Source organism: Engraulis encrasicolus, chromosome 15, assembly GCF_034702125.1.
Source record: "Engraulis encrasicolus isolate BLACKSEA-1 chromosome 15, IST_EnEncr_1.0, whole genome shotgun sequence".
In the NCBI taxonomy this organism is placed as follows: Eukaryota; Metazoa; Chordata; class Actinopteri; order Clupeiformes; family Engraulidae; genus Engraulis; species Engraulis encrasicolus.
Window position 1 is genome coordinate 35,306,248 of NC_085871.1, and position 10,000 is coordinate 35,316,247.

Sequence of the window (10,000 nt, forward strand, 5' to 3'; positions counted from 1 at the left end):
TGCATGTGGATGATCATGTGTGCTGTTGGTAAGCCCTGATGTGCATATGTTCAGCACCTATTTGAAGTCATACTGTATGTACAGCATTTGACTGTATGTACAGTATGTTTGCTCCTGTCGACAGCTTGTATTTGCCAGAGGCGCATGTTCCACAGATGTAATGCATATGTATGCATGATACATACAGTATGCTTGTGTACTGTATGCATTTGCACACGAGCGGTGTGTGTGTGTGTGTGTGTGTGTGTGTGTGTGTGTGTGTGTGTGTGTGTGTGTGTGTGTGTGTGTGTGTGTGTGTGTGTGTGTGTGTGTGTGTGTGTTTGCACGAGTGTGTGTGTGCGTGTACTTGTGCGTGTGCATGTGCATGTGCATGTGCGCGTGCATGCGCCTGTGCATGTTCTACTGAGATGAACCAGAGGTAGAGCGGGTAACAAGGTGTGTGTGTGTATGTGCGTGCGTGCGTGTGTGTGTGCATATTTGTGTGTGCGAGTGTGAGTGTGTGTGTGTGTGTGTGTGTGTGTGTGTGTGTGTGTGTGTGTGTGTGTGTGTGTGTGAGTGTGTGTGTGCGTGTGTGTGTGTGTGTTTGCGCGAGTGTGTGTGTGCGTGTACTTGTGCGTGCATGCGTGCGTGCGCGTGTGCATGTGTGCGTGTGCGTGTGCGTGCGCGTGTGTATGCGTGCGTGTGCGTGTGCGTGTGCATGCGTGCGTGCGTGCGCGTGTGCATGCGTCCGTGCGCGTGAATGCGCGTGTGCGTGTTCTACTGAGATGAACCAGAGGTAGAGTGGGTAAACAAGGCGTGCGTGCGTGCGTGAGTGCGTGAGGTGCGTGCGTGCGTCATCTTCGCCCCTCCTCTCCTCGGTTCCAATCAGCGTGTGGCTGAGATTAAAGGTAAACACAGCAGCTGACAGCACAGCAGCCCCGGCCCTGTGGTGATGACAGCCCCTCACTGATTAAAATTAGACCTGGCTGCCTGGGAAAACAGACACACAGGTCTCCTCTACTCCATTTCACGTTTTTTCTTTTCTCCCCTCATCTTTCTCTCCCTCTCTCTCTCTCTCTCTCTCTCTCTCCTTTATCACCTCATACTCTCCTTTGTCTGAATCACTCTTTCTACGTTGCAGCCTTCTCTCTCTCTGCACACAATATCCTCTCTCTCACAGAGGCACTCACTTACCCTCTGTCAATTTCTCACCCCCCCCTCTCTCCTCATACTGTCCATTGTCTGCATCACTCTTTCTACATTTCTGCCTTCATATCTAACTGCGTCTGTCTGTCTGTCTGTCTGTCTGTCTGTCTGTCTGTCTGTCTGTCTGTCTGTCTGTCTGTCTGTCTGTCTGTCTGTCTGTCTGTCTGTCTGTCTGTCTGTCTGTCTGTCTGTCTGTCACACTCCATATCTCTTTATCTCTTTCTCTCTCGTCTCTATCGGTCTTGTGCTTGATCTTCTCTTATTCGCAATATGCATTCCATCTCCATCTCTCTCCCATCTCCCATTTTCCACTCTCCCCGTTGGTGACTAGGAGCCAAAGCGGTCAGGCTTCAATGGAAAACAACCTGCATCCCCTTGAAAACAGATACACACACACGTACGCACGCACGTACAAAGCTGCACACGTATACACGCATGCACATCTGTACACACACACACACACACACACACACACACACACACACACACACACACACACACACACACACACACACACACACACACACACACACACACACACACACACACACACACACACACACACACACACACACACACACACACACGATTTGATTTTGCTCAATGTGAAACAAAAGAACAGAAGAACTTCTTTCCCACAATATTTCCTATTTTCTAAAATAGTGGGATTTTACCTGAGAACCAAAAGCCGAGCATTACAATGCTAGAAACGCACAGGCACACACACAGATGTACACATACGCGCACACGCGCGCACGCACACACACACACACACACACACACACACACACGCACACGCACGCACGCACACACCCCAACCCACTTTCTTACACCAGTGTGTATAACACAAACCCAATCACTTTTCTGAGCTACAGGGAGTAAAAGAGAGAGGTAAAAGACAAAAAACAAAATCCAAAGGACACAAAAACACCTCTCTCACTACAGCCGACCTGTAAAGAAAGACAATAACACTTTTCCTTTTCCTGTGATCTCAACACCGTTTCAAACTTTCTGTGTTTCTCTCCAATCACTGCTGCTGTCACTGGGTCTAGCAGCTTGTATCTGCCTGCCTGTTAGCCTAGCCATCATCCAAAAACAAAAGGAAAAAAAAACAAAGTCGTTGTTCTGGGGGAGTTGAGCCATCTTGTTGAGAGGAGCAACCCAAAAGGCAAAAACAAGGAATGACACCTTCTTCCAGCCTTCGTAAGGCTGACTACAAACTCAGTTGGCTGTCAGGGAAACTTCTTCACAAACATCCTAGTGGCGATGAACTCGAATTGCCTTGGTTCAAAACGTTCACTCGCTCATTCCAATAAGCCTGGCGTTCTAGCATTGCAGTCAGTCCGTCAGTGTCTGTCAACTGTAGGTGAGCGCTCTCCCATTGTCCATTCAGTTAGGCAGAAAAGAAAGCGGGCCCAACTTGGCCTGGGGCTGAGTCCAACCCAGTCTGTTCAAACCATGCACAGTGTGTTGTACAAGATGGCTGCTTTACCAGGCTGTTGATCCCATTCAGCAGACCATGCAGTAAACACGCTGGCCATGTGAGGAGCCTGGTGGTGAGGAGGTTTTAAAACAGTGGTTCTTAACAGGAATAGTCTTGAGACCTACAATTTCCCATTGTCATTACGTTGTGACCCAATTTTTTTGACGCTCCATCATAATCTTCAAATAATTATCGTAATGCATCAGCATTTGTATTGTATGCTGGCATCAATATGTCTATCAACGGGTGGAATGGAGTATTAAGCATGTCTCACTCTCTCTTCGACATCAGTCATTTAATCAATATTGTCACCGACAACAAAAGGGTTAATTAATGATTTTTTTGAACCACAGCTCCGTGAACCATCCATGACCCCTCCGCGACCCACTTTTGTGAAGTGAAGAAACGTTTTTGAACAAGGAAACTGAGACAGTTAGAAAGAAACCGCTTCAGCCAGGCCCAGTGCTGCCTGCATTGCACTGACACACTGCCGGATGTTTTGACAAACATTTTCTTCCCTCCAAAAATATCTTTGTTCGCACACATCGGTGCATCCACATTAATGCAGTCAAAAACTGCCATGAATATGCTGCACCTATGGTTGGCAAAGTAGTGAGAAGGAAAAAGCCATTCAAGTCTTCGGTTTCTTTTATAAGTATAAACAGAGGAAAACTGAGTGTTCAAAAATCCCCACTTTTGCGCCGTTTTTGGAAAGAATCATTTTCAGAGTAAATATCTCTGTCAACGAAAGGCACAAATGAAGAGAGAAAAGTCAGAGTCGGCTGAGAACATACCGGTTTCGACTGTGGAAGCCAAACTCCTGCCAGATATTCTTCCTGTCTGTACTGTACTGCGAACAGACGATTCCTCCTGCCTGTCCTGTACTGTGTACACAGGTGATTTCACTAATTAGCTCATCAACATGACTGACGGGTCTGGTAATTAGGGTCAGCTGGTTACCTGTATTGGCTGGAGCTAATATGTGGTGGTTCTAGTTTTTATTCTATGAACCAGTGATGCTCACCCCTGTTTTGAACAAGCGCGATGGTGTCTGCATGCCATCTGCCTGTCCCGGGACGTGAGTGTATTACAAGGGGGAAGGATTTGGAACAAGCAACAATGCCACGCCCATCATCACAACCAGCGAGACCAAAATAAAAAAACATCAGATCTGTCCTGACAGCATTCAGTATAGTAGTACATTGTGGCTGGTTTCGAATGAGCAAGCCGAGTTACTGGTGTCATGCCACATAACCTGTCCCAGTACGAACATAGTATCACAGGACTGGTTTTGGAGCAGGTAAACGGAGTCAGTTCGAGAGTAGACCACCTCAGTCCTGTTCTGAAAGCGTTCAGTGCATTATACTGAGCAAGCTAACAGACCCATTGGTGTCTACCTGTCGTCAGCAGACCATGGTTCGTTTCCTATCCCAACACTGTATGTGTTACACTACATTATTATATGGTTGTGACGTCATCTGTCGAATGCTCCATTCATTTCAACGGGGCTCCCCAACGTTCGGACGTCTGTTATTTTTCGATAACGGACGGGTTGGTCTATAACAGACCGCTGTCAATGGCAACAAGACTTTTCACTGCTAAAGCGACTTTTCAACAAGACTCTAATCAGCTGCTGTGATAGAGAGAAGGGTCCGGCTGCGTGATAGACAGCACCCGTTGTCCTGGCTACCGCTGTGAATGGCAACAAGACGTTCACTGCTAAAGCCACTGGCTTGTATACAAGTCAGTGGCTAAAGCGAATGTTTCATATCACTCTGCAGGGGGTCCGGTCTTTTGTCACTCTAATCAGCTGCTGTGATAGACAACACCTGTTGTCCTGGCTACCTAGCTGTTGCCTAGCGGTGTTCCACAACGGCACTGTTTTGTTTTGCGCAGCAACAATCTTAACATTAAATAGGTCTAAAGAAATGTCCCCGCCATGTGTGAATCATTTAAGTCCATATAATAAGCGGGTTAACTTTCGGCGAGTCGGTCGCTTTGTGGAATAGCAGCACTTCAGAGAGAACAAGACCCCTCCGCTCCGCGTCGGGGTCTAAAGATTCTCTCTGTCGTGCTGCTATTCCACGGTAGCGACCTTCTCGCCGAACGTTAACCCTTACGTACATAATCGGAGAGGGCTGGTTTTGGAAAAAGCTCACAGACTCAGCACATGGAGTCAGTGGTGCTGCGGGATGCTATTCCCCCTCAATGCGCTGTGGTGGAGAAATAACAAGCCAATCTCATTTCAACACTAAGCTAATTCAATCATCTCCCACTGATGAGATCTACCACTGGATCTCACTGCTGGCACAGAAGAGAGCGGAAATAAGAAAATATGGAAAAGAATGGAATAAGGGAGGGGGAGAGAGAGAGAGAGAGAGAGAGAGAGAGAGAGAGAGAGAGAGAGAGAGAGAGAGAGAGAGAGAGAGAGAGAGCGTGCGTGCGTGCGTGCGTGCGTGCATGCGAGAGAGAGAGAGAGAGAGAGAGAGAGAGAGAGAGAGAGAGAGAGAGAGAGAGAGAGATGGCAAGATAAGGTAATTGATGGTAAGAATAAAGAGGAACAGGGGGAGGATGAAAAATATTATGTAATGTTGTTTAAACGATAATCATTGTGATACAAATAGTGAGTGAGGAGGGCCACACAAGACAGGAGGGCCAACATCAAGCCAACTCAAGCGGCAGCCGTAAAGACGTGACATTAAATACACAGTTGTCACGTGACCATACCATATACTGTGTGGTGCATAGAGCATGATTTATGATAGGACAATATACAGTGTCATTGCAAATGCTATGTATGTATGTATACATTTCTATGTACTAGAATGTGATGGGGTACGCATATCTGTTTGTGACAGTGTATTTATACAAGTGAGTTTGTATCGGAATGAGTGTCTGCCAATGAGAGAGAAGGGGAGAGATAGAGACACAGAGACAGACAGGGTCAATATGTGCCAACAGGATGGTTAGATGCTACATTTTGGAGGGGAAATCGTGTATGTTATTGTGTAACAGAAAGGGGAATCCCAAGACCGTCCGAATCCATTGTCTACTTTCATTCATTTCTGACCAAATCTCACCGGCTCACTGTTGCCCAATACAAAAATGAATTCATTAAAAGTCCAAAGAAGAAACTACGGCAGTCACACAAAATGAAAGGAGGAGGGAAAAAACAAGGATGCAGCCCATTGGCCATAACCGATTAAAAGCAACTGAATGGATCTATTAAAACACCCTCCTGTGAAAAGCTGAGCACGGAACCAACGTAACACAAACTCACATGCACACACACACAAAATCTCAACAGTGGCGTAAAAACGGCAAAGCCATTCAGAAAAAAAACGCACTGAGTAGCGGTAAACAACTCATAAATGCAAGTAGCATTTACTGTGCCGTGCTCACTACGGTCAACAATCAGTGATGCCAGATTGGGCGGTTTCGCCAGATTTCGGCAAATTTCTGGCCATAGAAATCAACAGAATTTCGTTCAAATTGGGAAGGATTTTGAGTTTTTTTGGGCTGGAAATGATCAGTTTCTTCTGGAAACCCTGTCAATGATGGAACATCATCTACAGAGAGAATGGCAGATAAACTGGTAGTAGACATGACTGAGCAACTGATGGAAATGCAAGTATGGCAGTACAAGTACCATGACACTTACTGACTCTCTCACACACACACACGCATGCACGCACGCACACTTTAAACCCCCTTCCTTCCTCTCTCTCTCTCACTATGCACACAGGCAGGCGCGCACACAGACACACACACACACACACACACACATGCACCCATGCACACACACACGTGCGCTTGAAGTGGCATCTGCGAAGTCCCTGCCATTTGGACTCGAGGCAAGTGGGATGTCATGTGGAGTTCGGATGATCATTTCATCATTTTGTCTCTGTGTGGCTTTCTTCTTAATCAGGCTCCATTTAGCAGTGTTGACTTGAGCTTCACAATCACACACATGCTTTTGTCACAAAAGTAATTTAAGAAATAACAAAGACAATTTATTTCCATCCTATCCACAAAATTCCTTCCCTCAAGAAAAGCACCCTTCTATAGAATTGATAATAGCAGTGTAGGAGCGGAATTCTTGTTTGTTTTTTTTCCCCAAAAAAGTTGAAATGTTCAGAAGATTTAGTATTTCACACCTATTTTACCAGATAAGGATGAAGAGAAAGCGAGAGAAACAAAGATGCAAATGTCACAGACAACGACAGTTTTTTTTTAAAACCCAATCAGCAACTATTGTTACATCCATTTCTTCCTGACATCAATGCTGGTATCTGGAAGAGAAAGAGAGATAGAGAGGGAGAGAGAGAGAGAGAGCGAGGGAGACAATGAGAGAAAGAAATACAGAAAGAGAGAGAGCACTAGTGTGTGTGCATGTGTGCATGTGTGCATGTGTGCATGTGTGCATGTGTGCATGTGTGCATGTGTGCGCGTGCCAGTGTGCGCGTGCCAGTGTGCGCGCCTGTGTCTGCACTTCCATTGTTACCGGTTTCTTACTGGCCCCAAGAGGAATCATAGAGCACATTTCCACCCATCAACAGTGCCACCTACCCCACCGCTTGGCCTGGTGAATTACCCATAGGTGTTTTCACGACTCAAACTTAACACAAGCTAACTGAACAAATGCTGGTGAAAATTCAATTAATTTGACTTTGACTCATTAGTGAGTGTGTGTTTGGCTAGTGGGCAAATATATTACGAATAACATCTAGTAGCCATTTAGTGGGGGGGGGGGGGGGGGGTATTTAGAGCACTGCTTGTCTCACAATCACAAGCTGGAGCACAATGCTTGTTAGGGCAATCACATCCGAGGGATCCATGTGAAAAATATCCATCGTCAAAATCAAATATACCCTACTGGTAGATAGATTCAAACATTCTTGTGAAGAAGAAAAAAACAGTTTCCAGACTTGCATTTAGAATTACATTTATACTTGTACTTACAGAATAATGTTTTTGAAATGTTGTATTTTCTCCTCACCTTGATTTTGACCTGTGTTATACATCTGTCTTGGAATATCCATGTGAGCATTTGTGTATTTATGTAACCTCCTTGACACCTTAAAGTTCCCCCTGGGATAAAGTCACACTACTCTACTCTATAAAATCAAATGAAATTACTTACACCACCTCAAAACTACCAATGACATTTTCTGAGTTTCTTTCCTGCGGACTCCTCATTTAGTTCCAGGCATCACTGTCCAGTCCTCTTTATCTCAGCACTACCAGCCTGCTTGCAGACAACATTGCCACCCGTCTGGCCTGTCTGCCAAAGCCCTTAGCACAGACAGACAGACAGACAGACAGACAGACACGCACGCGCGCACATACACGCGCGCACACACACACACACACACACACACACACACACACAGACACACACGCACACACACGCACACACACACACGCACGTGCACACACACACACGCACAGACCAAAGTGGACTCCCAGGCTTTCAGGTACATGCTGCAAAACAAGAGCATTTAAGGCAAGTAAAAAAGGCTACTGATTGTGAAAGACCTAACTTGTAAGCAGCTCTAGCCCCATCCTACATGTTCCTAAAATAGTCCAGTTGTCTGGCCCTACCAGAGCTCTAACAGTACAGCACTGGGCTGCTACGCTGGCAACCCGGGTTCAATTCTGGCCGGGGTCCTTTACCAATCCCTCCCTATCTCTCTCTCCAGTGTAGCAAGTGTAGGTACGTGTATTTCAACTATGCTGCTCATTGAAACTGGACTGCCTGTTGCCAAATTTGATCTTTTCATGAATACTTACTGACTAATAAATTAATATTTAGTAGTATGACCAAAGTACAGCAACGTTCAGCAGCTAAAAATGTCTATTACTGAAAAATCTAAATGGCTGACAATGGAGAAGATCCCCTTTTCATTTATGAAAAATGCTATTTTTCCCGTCATAATGAATGCTTAAAATTTGATGGTGGTGATACAAATTCACGAAAAGATAACATTTGGGAATGGGCAGCATGAAATCCAGAAATCAACAACTAAAAAAAATATTACACAGTGACGGTGCACTTTTAAAGGAATAAAATCACCCAAAAAATATTTTTAAGAAAGCGGTGAAAAAAATTCCCTTGTTACACTTGACAGCAATAGGGACCTAGCCAGGGCCGCTATTTTATGAGGATGAATCATACGCTGGCTTCCTTCGGTGTGACTGAAGGGCCAGCCAAGTCTCTTGGAGCCCATTTCGGAGTGGCAAGTGCTGTGGAGAGGTTGGGGTGGTGATGTGATGGATCAGGGCATGGTCCATGGGAGGGCAGAGGGGGGCAATGGATCTCCGGTCTGGCTGGAGCTGGCACCGTGGCCCAGACTTCCATTACAGAGATGTCAAGGAGGCCCTGCTGTGATACCCACGACTGTGCACCCCAGTGACACATGCGAGAACACACAGACACAGTCACAGAACACACAGTCATAGAAGTAGCCACACCCACACACATACAAGCTAGCAAAAACAGCCACAAACAGGCTATTCAAGACGCGTGCGCGCGCACACACGCACGCACGCGCACGCACACGCACGCACGCACGCACACATACACACACACATACACACTTTCCCCATCCTCTCCTCTCTTCTCCTCCATCCTCCTCTACCCTCCCACTGCGAGACATTTCTTTCCATTTGCACCTCTCTCTCCCTATTGTGCAGCCCAAGTCAGGCTGACAGAAAACAGCACTCCCGCACGCTCCTATGGACCAGTCACTCACAGTACTGCAGGGGACCCTACCACTCTCTCTTCAGGGAGCTAAGTCATTACGCATAAACAAGATTGCTAATACAAGATTGCCAGTGTTTCCCTTCCTTGCTATGTTTTTTGTTTTTCTTCTTTCATCCTGGGTTGCCAGGGCTTTTAACTCTATTTGGGCTTGCTTTTCAAGTGGTGTGGGTGAGCAGAATGGACCTTTTTGTAAAAGAAACCCCCACCCACAAGAGCTAGCTGAATTGTTAAACTTAATTGAGAGAGAGAGAGAGAGAGAGAGAGAGAGAGAGAGAGAGAGAGAGAGAGAGAGAGAGAGAGAGAGAGAGAGAGAGAGAGAGAGAGAGAGAGAGAGAGAGAGAGAGAGAGCGAGCTCGAAAGTGAGAAAAGTGAGAGAAAGTGACAGAGAGTAAGTAAGTGAGTGCCTCTGTGACAGAGAGGATGTTGTGTACAGTCAGACAGTGAGAGAGATGCGTATATCATATACGCATCTCTCTCACTGTCTGACTGTACACAACATCCTCTCTGTCATTGGAACCCCCAAACCACGCCTGAGAACTCTGACCTGATCAAAGAGATGTAGAGTC

The 10,000-nt window shown here is 46.1% G+C and overlaps 1 protein-coding gene across 1 annotated transcript in view; it reads right to left on the reverse strand.

Annotated features, from left to right (window-relative positions):
- The window catches only part of exoc4 (exocyst complex component 4), a 230,914-nt gene that overhangs the window by 152,261 nt on the left and 68,653 nt on the right, over positions 1-10,000 (reverse strand). The gene's annotated exons all lie outside the window — the stretch shown is intronic.